We start from the raw sequence: 13,567 nt of genomic DNA, 5'->3' as shown, positions 1-13,567 counted from the left end.
ACAATCACTACTAACATGAACATGCACACACACACGGACATGCACAGACACGCAAACACACACCACACAGATGGGATCGTTCCCACAAGTCTTCCAAGTCTAAACCCTATGCTAGATGAAGGATGGTGTGGGGGGGGGGCTGGCAGTATAGTTTCACAAAGTCCTCAGAGGAGTCGTTCAATGCCGGCGGTATTTCATTAATGAATTAACGACATAGTCCTTTGTAAATTAAATACCGTTTTCAGTGAGATCTAATGACTTTAAACTTTGACAGCAAAAACAATTGCTTAGTTTTATTAAGAATTCCTATTTTTTTGACCTTTTTTCTTATTTTCCTGAGGGCAAATCGTTTGCAATATTGTTTGTTGGCGCCAAGAAAGGCGGCACTGTCAATTTAGATTTGGCTGTGATTAAATAGCCTACCAAGTTAAATTCAATGTGACATTGCCCCTGCTGTTAAGAAGCCTAAGATTATTTTTATTTGATAGAGAGAGGAAGAGAGAGAAGAAGATAATGTTGGAGAGGGAGAAAATTGCCCTCACAAAAATATTCCATAAACCAAGGCTCTTGATCATGAAGTCAGCGCTTTGCCCAATTATTAAAACCTCCCTAATAAAAATGAGTTGTTCATTTGACTGGTGTTACCATCTGTATGGACCAGTTAGGACATCTACTTGTCAACCTTTATAAAATATCCTAACCCCTGCTGTCTTTTTCTTATCCTTACTGTTTTACCCGCTACTGCCTCGTCTTCAATCTCACACAGTATCTTGCGTTCTCTTTTTTTTCTCCTTCCATTCTATCTTTTCTTGGTCTAGTATTCTCAGTTTATCCTTCCCCTCCTCTCCTCACTGTGTTCACCGAGGAGAGTTAGCAGCTCTGTTGGGGTTCTCTAGCTTGCATAGGGGGCCTGATGTTCCACCAGCCCTCTGCTTACACCAGTGGAGGAGATTCACATCAAACAGCAGAAAGGCAGAGCCACAGGCTGTGAGAGGATGGAAGGGGACGTGGAGGAACTGCATGATTCAACCTCCCCTCAACACCGGCACCGGCCTGTTTCCCATCTATCCCACCTCCTCTGCTTTACTACAGCCATATTCAGCAGACACGGATAGAGACGTATTCAAAGGCAACCCTGTTATTATGACATCAAAGGAGACCATTGCCCTTTGAGACATGTTTGTAGATGGAATGGCTAGTACAATTTCCCTATAGCTGTTGATATGGTGATGTTGAGGTTGAGGATGAGGTTGAAACACATGTGTTTGACTTCTTAACACAGAGAGAGGGAGACAAAATACAAAGCCATTGAAATAAATTGGTTGAATATCTTTTTCCTGGAAAGGCTAGATTGTGCAGAAGTCATGATGGGGGCAGTGTTCAGGGGATAGGGTGGTAACCAGCGGCGACAGAGGATCAGACAAAAGTCTGTATCATGGTTGACATGCATGCTTTGAGAGTAATGAATGTAAATGTTCAGAGTCAGACACAGACAAACAGTCACACAGGGAGCCGAATCCTCAATGACCCTTTTAATAAACTCTGCAGGACAAGAGGTACCACGCACGGCTTAACTAGAGGCCAGGAGAGACAGGTGGAATGGTTAAGTAGATGTCAGGCACGGGTCCACCTTGCCTTGTTCAGAAAATAGGGAATAAAGGTGATATATATATATGTGTGTGTGTGTGTGTGTGTGAGTGAGTGAGTGAGTGAGTGAGTGAGTGAGTGAGTGAGTGAGTGAGTGAGTGAGTGAGTGAGTGAGTGAGTGAGTGAGTGAGTGAGTGAGTGAGTGAGTGAGTGAGTGAGTGAGTGAGTGAGTGAGTGAGTGAGTGAGTGAGTGAGTGAGTGAGTGAGTGAGTGAGTGAGTGAGTGAGTGAGTGAGTGAGTGAGTGAGTGCTTGGAGCCCTTAAGATTTCCAGAGCCAGCACTGTTAAACTAGGAACATCAGCAGAAAGAGACGGGGCTTTCACACGATGATGCTTGTGAGGGTTATCCTATTTATTCACTATTTGTTATCCTCATGGTGCTTTCATTTGATACACAACCAATATCACAGACTGCATACGGGAGTTGAATGGCAGGTTTTCTGTGGAGTCTGACGAGACAGTTTCCCAGCTCGTTTTTTTGTATTGAGCCTGCTGTATATAAGTCCCCTCCTGCCGTCCATGGGATGCATAAACCCATCCTCCGTCAACAGCAATGAGACTCCAAGGGGAGGACACACACAGAGTCATTCAAATCCCCTCTGCAAGAAAAAGTCAGCACACTCATGCAAGCCATTAGCAAACAAAAAAAAAACATGCACTATTTGTCAAATGATCCATCTGAAGCCCGTAATTGCCTCGACCGGATTTACATACTGAAGGATAATAAGTACAAAATGGATTCTAATGTGACAATGAGGGACCTGACATGGGGCTGAATAGCGATGAGTATTAGCGTTCTCAGGGAGAGTATTTGCATTCAGCTCAAGGCGTGTTGATACATGTACAGCAATCAGTGCTATGAGGGAGACCAGCGCCCTTTTGTAGAAAAGCTGCCCTCTCGTCCCTATTATGGCAATTATACGGCCAGTTTATTCCTCACTTGTGACAACAATTGGCATTGCTTTTTGGCAGTACTGCTGGGCAGTAGAGTTGAACGGAGAGAGCCATGTCAGCTCAGAAGGTTGTGGTGGTTTTATGACCCTTAAGTAAGAAAGTGGTAGGAGACTTAACCAATACCCACTGTAGGGCTGCCTGACACTTGAGAACAGCAGATTGGCTTGTACTCATCACAGCCTGGGGAGAAAAAGGGAGATATAACAGTAGGAAGAGATTTTCATGCAGAGTAACAATATGTAACACTCAGAGACGGGGAGAAATGCCCTGTTGGAGTGCTATCTACGACCGTGTCTATTTTTTTATGTTGCTTAGAACAAAAAAACGCCCTCTCACTGTCAAATGAGTTTATTTTCAGCAAACTTAACGTGTAAATATTTGTATGAAGATACCAAGATTCAACAACTGAGACAAAAACTGAACAAGTTCCACAGACATGTGACTAACAGAAATGGAATAATGTGTCCCTGAACAAAGGGGGAGCGTCAAAATGAAAAGTAACAGTCAGTATCTGGTGTGGCCACCAGCTGCATTAAGTACTGCAATGCATCTCCTCCTCATGGACTGCAACAGATTTCCCAGTTCTTGCTGTGAGATGTTTCCCCACTCTTCTACCAAGGCACCTGCAAGTTCCCAGACATTTCTGGGGGGAATGGCCCTAGCCCTCACCCTCCGATCCGACAGGTCCCAAGCGTGCTCAATGGGATTGAGATCTGGGCTCTTCGCTGGCCATGGCAGAAAACTGACATTCCTGTCTTGCAGGAAATCACGCACAGAACGAGAAGTATGGCTGGTGGCATTGTCATGCTGGAGGGTCATGTCAGGATGAGCCTATAGGAAGGGTACCACATGCGGGAGGAGGATGTCTTCCCTGTAACGCACAGCGTTGAGATTGCCTGCAATTACAACAAGCTCAGTCCGATGATACTGTGACATATCGCCCCAGACCATGACGGACCCTCCACCCCCAAATCGATCCCGCTCCAGATTACAGGCCTCGGTGTAACGCTCATTCCTTCAACGATAAACGTGAATCCGACCAACACCCCTGGTGAGACAAAACCGTGACTCGTCAGTGAAGAACACTTTTTGCCAGTCCTGTCTGGTCCAGTTACGGTAGGTTTGTGCCCATAGGCGACGTTGTTGCCGGTGATGTCTGGTGAGGACCTGCCTTTACAACAGGCCTACAAGCTCTCAGTCCAGCCTCTCTCAGCCTATTGCAGACAGTCTGAGCACCGATGGAGGGATTGTGCTTTCCTCGTGTAACTCGGGCAGTTGTTGTTGCCATCCTGTACCTGTCCTGCAGGTGTGATGTTCGGATGTACCGGTCCGGTGGTCTTGTTACACGTGGTCTGCCACTGCGAGGATGATCAGCTGTCCGCCCTGTCTCCCTGTAGCGCTGTCATAGGAGTCTCACAGTACGGACATTGCAATGTATTGCCCTGGCCACATCTGCAGTCCTTATCCCTCCTTGCAGCATGCCTTAGGCATGTTCACACAGATGAGCAGGGACCCTGGGCATTTTTGTTTTGGTGTTTTTCAGAGTCAGTAGAAAGGCCTCTTTAGTGTCCTAGGTTTTCATAACTGTGACCTTAATTGCATACTGTCTGTAAGCTGTTAGTGTCTTAACGACCGCTCCACAGGTGCATGTTCATTAATTGTTTATGGTTCATTGAACAAGCATGGGAAATAGTGTTTAAACCCTTTACAGTGAAGATCTGTGAAGTTATTTGGATTTTTATGAATTATCTTTGAAGACAGGGTCCTGAAAAAGGGACATTTCTTTTTTTGCTGAGTTTACATCAGTATCTATACATATCTGGTTCTTTTTTTGTCCTTGTTTTTTTGTGGTATATCTGTGTCTGTTTTCTCTGTCGAAGGAACTTCAACAAACCCATTTCTTTCCTCTACACCGTGGAGCCATGGTGCATCTCTAAGTTGATGTATGAGCCGATTTTCTGCAACATTCCTCTCCTGCGTACAGCGTGAGAAACATGCGGCAGTGCAGGAGCAAGGGAATCATTACTCTTGATATCCACTGATGTGTCTTGACCTGCTTTCGTAAATGGGTAACACACACACCGTCTTTGTGTTCTCTACAAATTTGCTCACGTCTACTCTTTTCGACCAAAAAATAGAAAAGCCTCTGGTGGAAGCTATTGTATCAGTGATTCCATCTGTGTTTGGGTGTTGCGGAGATACCAGGTTTAATTCATTTTTCATACTGTTGCTAGCCATAAAGACTAGTAGCCTATACAGAACTAAGATTTGGATTGGGGATTATAACTTTGTCCACTATTTTACTCAAACAACAAATATAAAAAATTCAAGGTTTATTGTTATTCCATGTAAAATCCTCACAATGAAACTGACAAAGAACCTGAAAGATAAAAGCCCATAGAGACCATCAACATTTTTGGGTAAAAGGGGTAGCTGGGGGGGGGTGTATGATGAAGTTCACTGCTTTCGTGTAGTTGAAGAAAACTTCAACTTCAAAACAGTCTCTTGATATTAGCTTTAAGCCATCGGTGCAAGAAAAGAGATGATGCCTGCCCTATCAGTGGTATCAGAAATAGGTTGGCAAGGGGCACCGTAGCAAGAGCTGACAATTACCCGTCTTTAATCCAGCCCAATTGGCCTGGGCCTGTTGAGGATGACAGATGGTATGAGATATTGCAGTCATTAAAGCAAGCAAACTGTGGCGGATGACCCACCAAGACTCCATCGATCTGCCTCCGCAGCAGGGTCTGGGTTTGACACACTCTGAACACCGATTCTGCCCCCCTGACTCCCAACAAAGTAGATAAGGGGCAACTAAAAGAGATGAAGCAAGTGAACGTATATGGATGAAAGCTTTTGGTGTTAGCAGCAATACTCTGTAGCCTTACAACTGTCTGAGGGGAGGGACATTATGGATCACAATTAACTGCTGCATCTAACCAGCTAAATATCTAACTTAGTTACACCGTCATGGATTTCCGATCTACTTCACGTTTTAAAATAATTCATTAGCTCTCTCCGATCAGAGGTGGTCTATTCTTGAGAGTGATAATAATAGCCTGTTTCCAATAAAGGATTTCAAATAAAGCTTTCTACACAAAACTTTTCAAGGGCTCAATCCATCCATTTTGGCCTACGGATAATTGTCCGCCATCTGTGACAGATCTAACACACTTCTCTCTCCTCAAACGGAGCTGTCTCCAACCACATTGGCTCTCCTTTTTTTACTGATCAGGTAAAGAAAGGCATGTGTGATGGCAAATGAATAAGCTTATATGAATAGCTTATACACATTTTCTTCTCAGTCAAATCTACCTCTCACGCATGTCAAAGCCATTGGCCCCATTTCATGCTAGCTGTTGTGCCATGCCAAATGTGAGGTTTAGCTGAAGCCAATTGCTCCACAGATGGCGGCTGGTAGATCAGTTGAACACAAACTTTATTCGGTAAAACAAAGCTTTTGGTCCTAGTTTGTCCATTGATTGTGTTCTGAGCACATAGTGGTAATTTTATGCCAAGTGCTTGACTGGCAGGGAACGGAAACATATTTTGAGAACTTGCGCTAAACTTTGTCAGTAAGCAAAATGTGAAACATAAGAAACAAAATAGTACTACGGGTATCTGTCTGCATGTTGTAGCTGCCCTGTAGCACAACAACCACATAAGAGCACACCCTCACTCCCAACAGAGCACCTCATGATTATCATTGTCATGCTGTCAGCATACAGTCACAGATGTATCAATTCCCAAAATGTCAATGTTAGTATGTATTGATCGGAACTAGCCTGGTTATAGTCTGCTGACACTGGAGAACTATAGTGGAAATAGACGGAAAAACTGTCCTCCTACACGCCTCCTCAACTCCCTTTTATTTATTTCACAGGGACCTCAGCTAAAACCCCATATATCCATTGTGCTGATGGCCGGCTATTTTAAACGATCTTCACTCATACAGTTGCAATTAGACGCTCCAAAGGATTTAATGTTCGACCCACTAGTTGCCCTAAAGAGGCACATTCCCACATGATCAAACCTATCTGAAACTGCCCTAAAGCTGTTTGGCTCCTTGGCCGAGATGTTTACCAAATGAACATGTGTGTGAATGTAAACAAGCAATCACATATACGCGCGCACACACACACACACACACACACACACACACACGGGGCTTGTTCGACATTGCAGCTGACTTTGCAGGCGACTGCAGACTGACTGATCCAGCAAACCTTGCATCGTAAATAACTACTCATTGTTATTTGTAAATCAGTCAGTCAGCCACAATTTACCCACAATGCATCACAGATTTGAACACGGCTACACACACGCACAAGAGTGCATTCAGACTCACCACATACTTTTTGCCTGCCATCTTCAAGTCATGCAAGGACAAGAGACAAAAAAACAGGACAGCAGACACAAGTATTTGTTGGACAGTATTCTGTTCTATATCATACTTTCCCCACAGAAATATAACCATTTCTATAGTTTTCCCCTTTCTTTTCCCTTTGCTTCATCTGAACAGCCTAGTTGTTTTTTTAAACTGCCTTCCCTCAGATGACTTCCTGTTCCCTTCAATACCCCTGGCCAGCCTCCATCATGTTCAGAACAGATTTAGGTGCAACGGGTTGTGAGCAAAGATTTCAAATCCATTTGAGGTCCCGTTTCCTTCTCTCATGTCGAGCTGCTGTGGTGACCGTATTACCACCACACTGGTGGTCATGGGTTGTGACCGCAGTAAAATTCCACGTGACCGTTGAGTCACAGTCATCTCCTCTTATGCACTCTGGACATGCTTTGGTAGTACCCAACTCGCTAATGGCCTGGAAATTAGGGCTCGACTGTCCCTCTAACCACGCTGACATTGCAAATGCGATCACAAATCACATCAAACACATATCAAAACAGTTTTTAAAGATCACATCAATGTCAGTTATCAATTTCCAGTCACAACTTGCAGACTTGTTTACGTGTTGCTGTGCGTTTTGTTGGCAACCTAAACTTTGCTACCTGACAACTATTCATTTTTTACTTTTTAATTACCATTTATATTATTGTTTTTTTCCTCACTCAACTTTTTTTCATTCAACTTTTTCACTCCGGACGCTTTATCTGGACATGGTTCGTCAGGACCTCCAACAGCCGAAGCTAAGTAGTAACATTAACATCATGATGCCTTCTAATTGCAGTCGCTGTACTCATAATATACAGGAGAACGATCGCCTTACGGCGAGGATAGCTGTGCTGCAAGCCCAGCTTCAGACGCAATCGTTAGGCAAGGGTAATTTCAGTGTAGGAAAGGATGAAACAGCATCTGTGCCACCAGTAAGTACAGATAGTAAAGTTAGTATAAATCCCCTCGCACGGTCCCCACAGCCGGACAACTTTCTCATGGTTTCTGGAGGCAAATGCTGTAGGAATGCTCAATCAGTGTCGCTCATTCAGCCAACAGAAACTTTCAACCAGTTTTCCCCATTAAGCAGCGAGTCGGAGTCTGAGGCCGAGCCTTCTCTTGTCGCTACTCCTCCCGTTACGGGGTCTGAGACGCCGAAGCTTCCCACCATTAGCTCTGACAAATTGAAAACCTTAGTCATTGGCGACTCCATTACCCGCAGCATTAGACTTAAAACGAATCATCCAGCGATCATACACTGTTTACCAGGGGGCAGGGCTACCAACGTTAAGGCTAATCTGAAGATGGTGCTGGCTAAAGCTAAAACTGGCGAGTGTAGAGAGTATAGAGATATTGTTATCGACGTCGGCACCAACGATGTTAGGATGAAACAGTCAGAGGTCACCAAGCGCAACATAGCTTCAGCCTGTAAATCAGCTAGAAAGATGTGTCGGCATCGAGTAATTGTCTCTGGCCCCCTCCCAGTTAGGGGGAGTGATGAGCTCTACAGCAGAGTCTCACAACTCAATCGCTGGTTGAAAACTGTTTTCTGCCCCTCCCAAAAGATAGAATTTGTAGATAATTGGCCCTCTTTCTGGGACTCACCCACAAACAGGACCAAGCCTGACCTGCTGAGGAGTGACGGACTCCATCCTAGCTGGAGGGGTGCTCTCATCTTATCTACCAACATAGACAGGGCTCTAACTCCTCTAGCTCCACAATGAAATAGGGTGCAGGCCAGGCAGCAGGCTGTTAGCCAGCCTACCAGCTTAGTGGAGTCTGCCACTAGCAGTCAGTGTAGTCAGCTCAGCTATCCCCATTGAGACTGTGTCTGTGCCTCGACCTGGGTTGGGCAAAACTAAACATGGCGGTGTTCGCCTTAGCAATCTCACTAGGATAAAGACCTCCTCCATTCCTGTCATTATTGAAAGAGATCGTGATACCTCACATCTCAAAATAGGGCTACTTAATGTTAGATCCCTTACTTCAAAGGCAATTATAGTCAATGAACTAATCACTGATCATAATCTTGATGTGATTGGCCTGACTGAAACATGGCTTAAGCCTGATGAATTGACTGTGTTAAATGAGGCCTCACCTCCTGGTTACACTAGTGACCATATCCCCGTGCATTTATGATATCAAATTTCAATTTACAAAAAAAAAAATGTATTTTTTGTCTTTTGAGCTTCTAGTCATGAAATCTATGCAACCTAATCAATCACTTTTTATAGCTACTGTTTTACAGGCCTCCTGGGCCATATACAGCGTTCCTCATTGAGTTCCCTGAATTCCTATCGGACCTTGTAGTCATAGCAGATAATATTCAAATTTTAATATTCACATGGAAAAGTCCACAGACCCACACCAAAAGGCTTTCGGAGCCATTATCGACTCAGTGGGTTTTGTCCAACATGTCTCTGGACCTACTCACTGTCACAGTCATACTCTGGACCTAGTTTTGTCCCATGGAATACATTTTGTGGATCTTGTTTTTCCTCATAATCCTGGACTATCGGACCACCATTTTATTACGTTTGCAATTGCAACAAATAATCTGCTCAGACCCCAACCAAGGAGCATCAAAAGTTGTGCAAATATTCACAGACAACACAAAGATTCCTTGATGCCCTTCCAAACTCCCTCTGTCTACCCAAGGACGTCAGAGGACAAAAATCAGTTAATCACCTAACTGAGGAACTCAATTTAACCTTGCGCAATACCCTAGATGCAGTTGCACCCCTAAAAACTAAAAACATTTCTCATAAGAAACTATCTCACTGGTATACAGAAAATACCCGAACTCTGAAGCAAGCTTCCAGAAAATTGGAACGGAAATGGCGCCACACCAAACTGGAAGTCTTCAGACTAGTTTGGAAAGACAGTACCGTGCAGTATCGAAGAGCCCTTACTGCTGCTGGATCATCCTATTTTTCCAACTTAATTGAGGAAAATAAGAACAATCCGAAATTTCTTTTTGATACTGTCTCAAAGCTAACTAAAAAGCAGCATTCCCCAAGTGAGGATGGCTTTCACTTCAGCAGTTATAAATTCATGAATTTCTTTGAGGAAAAGATCATGATTATTAGAAAGCAAATTACGGACTCCTCTTTAAATCTGCGTATTCCTTCAAAGCTCAGTTGTCCTGAGTTTGCACAGCTCTGCCGGGACCTAGGATCAAGAGAGACACTCAAGTGTTTTTAGTACTATATCTCTTGACACAATAATGAAAATAATCATGGCCTCTAAACCTTCTAGCTGCATACTGGACCCTATTCCAACTAAACTACTGAAATAGCTGCTTCCTGTGCTTGGCCCTCCTATGTTGAACATAATAAATGGCTCTCTATCCACCGGATGTGTACCAAACTCACTAAAAGTGGCAGCAATAAAGCCTCTCTTGAAAAAGCCAAACCTTGACCCAGAAAATATAAAAAACTATCGGCCAAAATCGAATCTTCCATTCCTCTCAACATTTTTAGAAAAGGCTGTTGCGCAGCAACTCACTGCCTTCCTGAAGACAAACAATGTATATGAAATGCTTCAGTCGGGTTTTAGATCCCATCATAGCACTGAGACTGCACTTGTGAAGGTGGTAAATTACCTTTTAATGGCGTCAGACCGAGGCTTTGCATCTGTCCTCGTGCTCCTAGACCTTAGTGCTGATTTTGATACCATCCATCACCACATTCTTTTGGAGAGATTGGAAACTCAAATTGGTCTACATGGACAAGTTCTGGCCTGGTTTAGATCTTATCTGTCGGAAAGATATCAGTTTGTCTCTGTGAATGGTTTGTCCTCTGACAAATCAACTGTAAGTTCCTCAAGGTTCCGTTTTAGGACCACTATTGTTTTCACTATATATTTTACCTCTTGGGGATGTCATTCGAAAACGTAATGTTAACTTTCACTGCTATGCGGATGACACACAGCTGTACATTTCAATGAAACATGGTGAAACCCCAAAATTGCCCTCGCTAGAAGCCTGTGTTTCAGACATAAGGAAGTGGATGGCTGCAAACCTTCTACTTTTAAACTCGGACAAAACAGAGATGCTTGTTCTAGGTCCTGAGAAACAAAAATATCTTCTGTTGAATCTGACAAATAATCTTAATGGTTGTACAGTCGTCTCAAATAAAACTGTGAAGGACCTCGGCTTACTCTGGACCCTGATCTCTCTTTTGACGAACATATCAAGACTGTTTCCAAAAACAGCTTTTTTCCATCTACGTAACATTGCAAAAATCAGAAACGTTCTGTCCAAAAATTATGCAGAAAAATTAATCCATGCTTTTGTTACTTACTACTTTCCGGCTACCCGGATAAAGCACTAAATAAACTTCAGTTAGTGCTAAATACGGCTGCTAGAATCCTGACTAGAACCAAAAAACTGGATTCCTGTCAAGGCAAGGGCTGATTTCAAGGTTTTACTGCTAACCTACAAAGCATTACATGGGCTTGCTCCTACCTATCTCTCTGATTTGGTCCTGCCAGACATACCTACACGTACGCTACGGTCACAAGACGCAGGCCTCCTAATTGTCCCTAGAATTTCTAAGCAAACAGCTGGAGGCAGGGCTTTCTCCTATAGAGCTCCATTTTATGGAATGGTCTGCCTACCCATGTGAGAGACGCAAACTCGGTCTCAACCTTTAGGTCTTTACTGAAGACTCATCTCTTCAGTGGGTCATATGATTGAGTGTAGTCTGGCCCAGGAGTGTGAAGGTGAACGGAAAGGCTCTAGAGCAACGAACCGCTCTTGCTGTCTCTGCCTGACTGGTTCCACTCTTTCCACTGGGATTCTCTGCCTCTAACCCTATTACAGGGGCTGAGTCACTGGCTTACTGGTGCTCTTTCATGTCATCCCTAGGAGGGGTGCGTCACTTGAGTGGGTTGAGTCACTGATGTGATCTTCCTGTCTGGGTTGGCGCCCGCCCTTGGGTTGTGCCGTGGCGGAGATCTTTGTGGGCTCGGCCTTGTCTCAGGATGGTAAGTTGGTGGTTGAAGATATCCCTCTAGTGGTGTGGGGGCTGTGCTTTGGCAAAGTGGGTGGGGTTATATCCTTCTTGTTTGGCCCTGTCCGGGGGTGTCATCGGATGGGACCAGTGTCTCCTGACCCCTCCTGTCTCAGCCTCCAGTATTTATGCTGCAGTAGTTTATGTGTCGAGGGGCTAGGGTCAGTTTGTTATATCTGGAGTACTTCTCCAGTCTTACCCGGTGTCCTGTGTGAATTTAAGTATGCTCTCTCTAATTCTCTTTCTTTCTCTCTCTCGGAGGACCTGAGCCATAGGACCATGCCTCAGGACTACCTGGCATGATGACTCCTTGCTGTCCCCAGTCCACCTGGCCGTGCTGCTGCTCCAGTTTCAACTGTTCTGCCTGTGATTATTATGATTTGACCATGCTGGTCATTTATGAAAATGTGAACATCTTGGCCATGTTCTGTTATAATCTCCACCCGGTACAGCCAGAAGAGGACTGCCCACCCCACATAGCCTGGTTCCTCTCTAGGTTTCTTCCTAGGTTTTGGCCTTTCTAGGGAGTTTTTCCTAGCCACCGTGCTTCTACACCTGCATTGCTGTTTGGGGTTTTCAGGCTGGGTTTCTGTATAGCACTTTGAGATATCAGCTGATGTACAAGGGCTATATAAATCAATTTGATTTGATTTCAACAACAGTATGACACTGAGTGGAAAGCATGGTAGTTGTGGATGTTGTTTCAAAGTCTAACAACGAAATGGACGGCGCTTTTTAAGGTGACGATTCATTCAAAACACCCATAAGCATATTAAAGCTTATTGCATTCACATAGGCATATATATGAGCCCAAGCACGAAAAAAAACCTGCATTAAAATGTCGTTATAATACATAGCCTACCGCATATTAAGCATTGGCAGAAATATATATTTTTAAATTATTTAAGTTGTCTTTGGACATAATTGGTCTGGTTTATACTCCAAAATGCAACCAATTCTAGTAATTGGCTTTGAACGTGGACTGTATTTTTATGCATACTGAATGGACTGTTACATTATGCTATGCTCCAAACTTTCTTTGCATGAGTCCGAGGGGGAACGTAAAAGGCTATACTGTTGGTTCATTGATTGTGCAGGGGCGGCTTATAGAGTTAGACTACAATTATATTGAATTTGTTTTGATTTTAAACAGCCTGGTAATAGGGCTTTAAAAAATATTTTCATAAGTAATAGGCTGACATTACCTTTAGCTAGCTACAGAATATATCTCACACACAGTGTATGATACACGTTTCCCTTCCTTACAATATATTCAGTGGAAATGGCAAATGTGAGGGACACCAGGAGAATTGCAGGCATGACAAAGTCATGGGGAGAGGTGGAACTACCCTGACACAGCTAACTAACAGCCAACTGGAAGTCATTCTTAATTCAAATAATATGAATTCTCATAGCAAATTGAAAACATTTATCATAAGGTAAAGAAGTCTCAAACTTCTCATTTAAAGACTGGAAGAGTATTCATTAACAAACTGCTATTGTCACAAATTGTTTTTTTGATCAATAAGATCAGCTATTTTGCCATTCATTGGGCAAAAGTT

This window comes from Oncorhynchus nerka, linkage group LG28 (genome assembly GCF_034236695.1).
Source record: "Oncorhynchus nerka isolate Pitt River linkage group LG28, Oner_Uvic_2.0, whole genome shotgun sequence".
Taxonomy (NCBI): Eukaryota; Metazoa; Chordata; class Actinopteri; order Salmoniformes; family Salmonidae; genus Oncorhynchus; species Oncorhynchus nerka.
Note: the sequence above shows the minus strand (reverse complement) of the source record.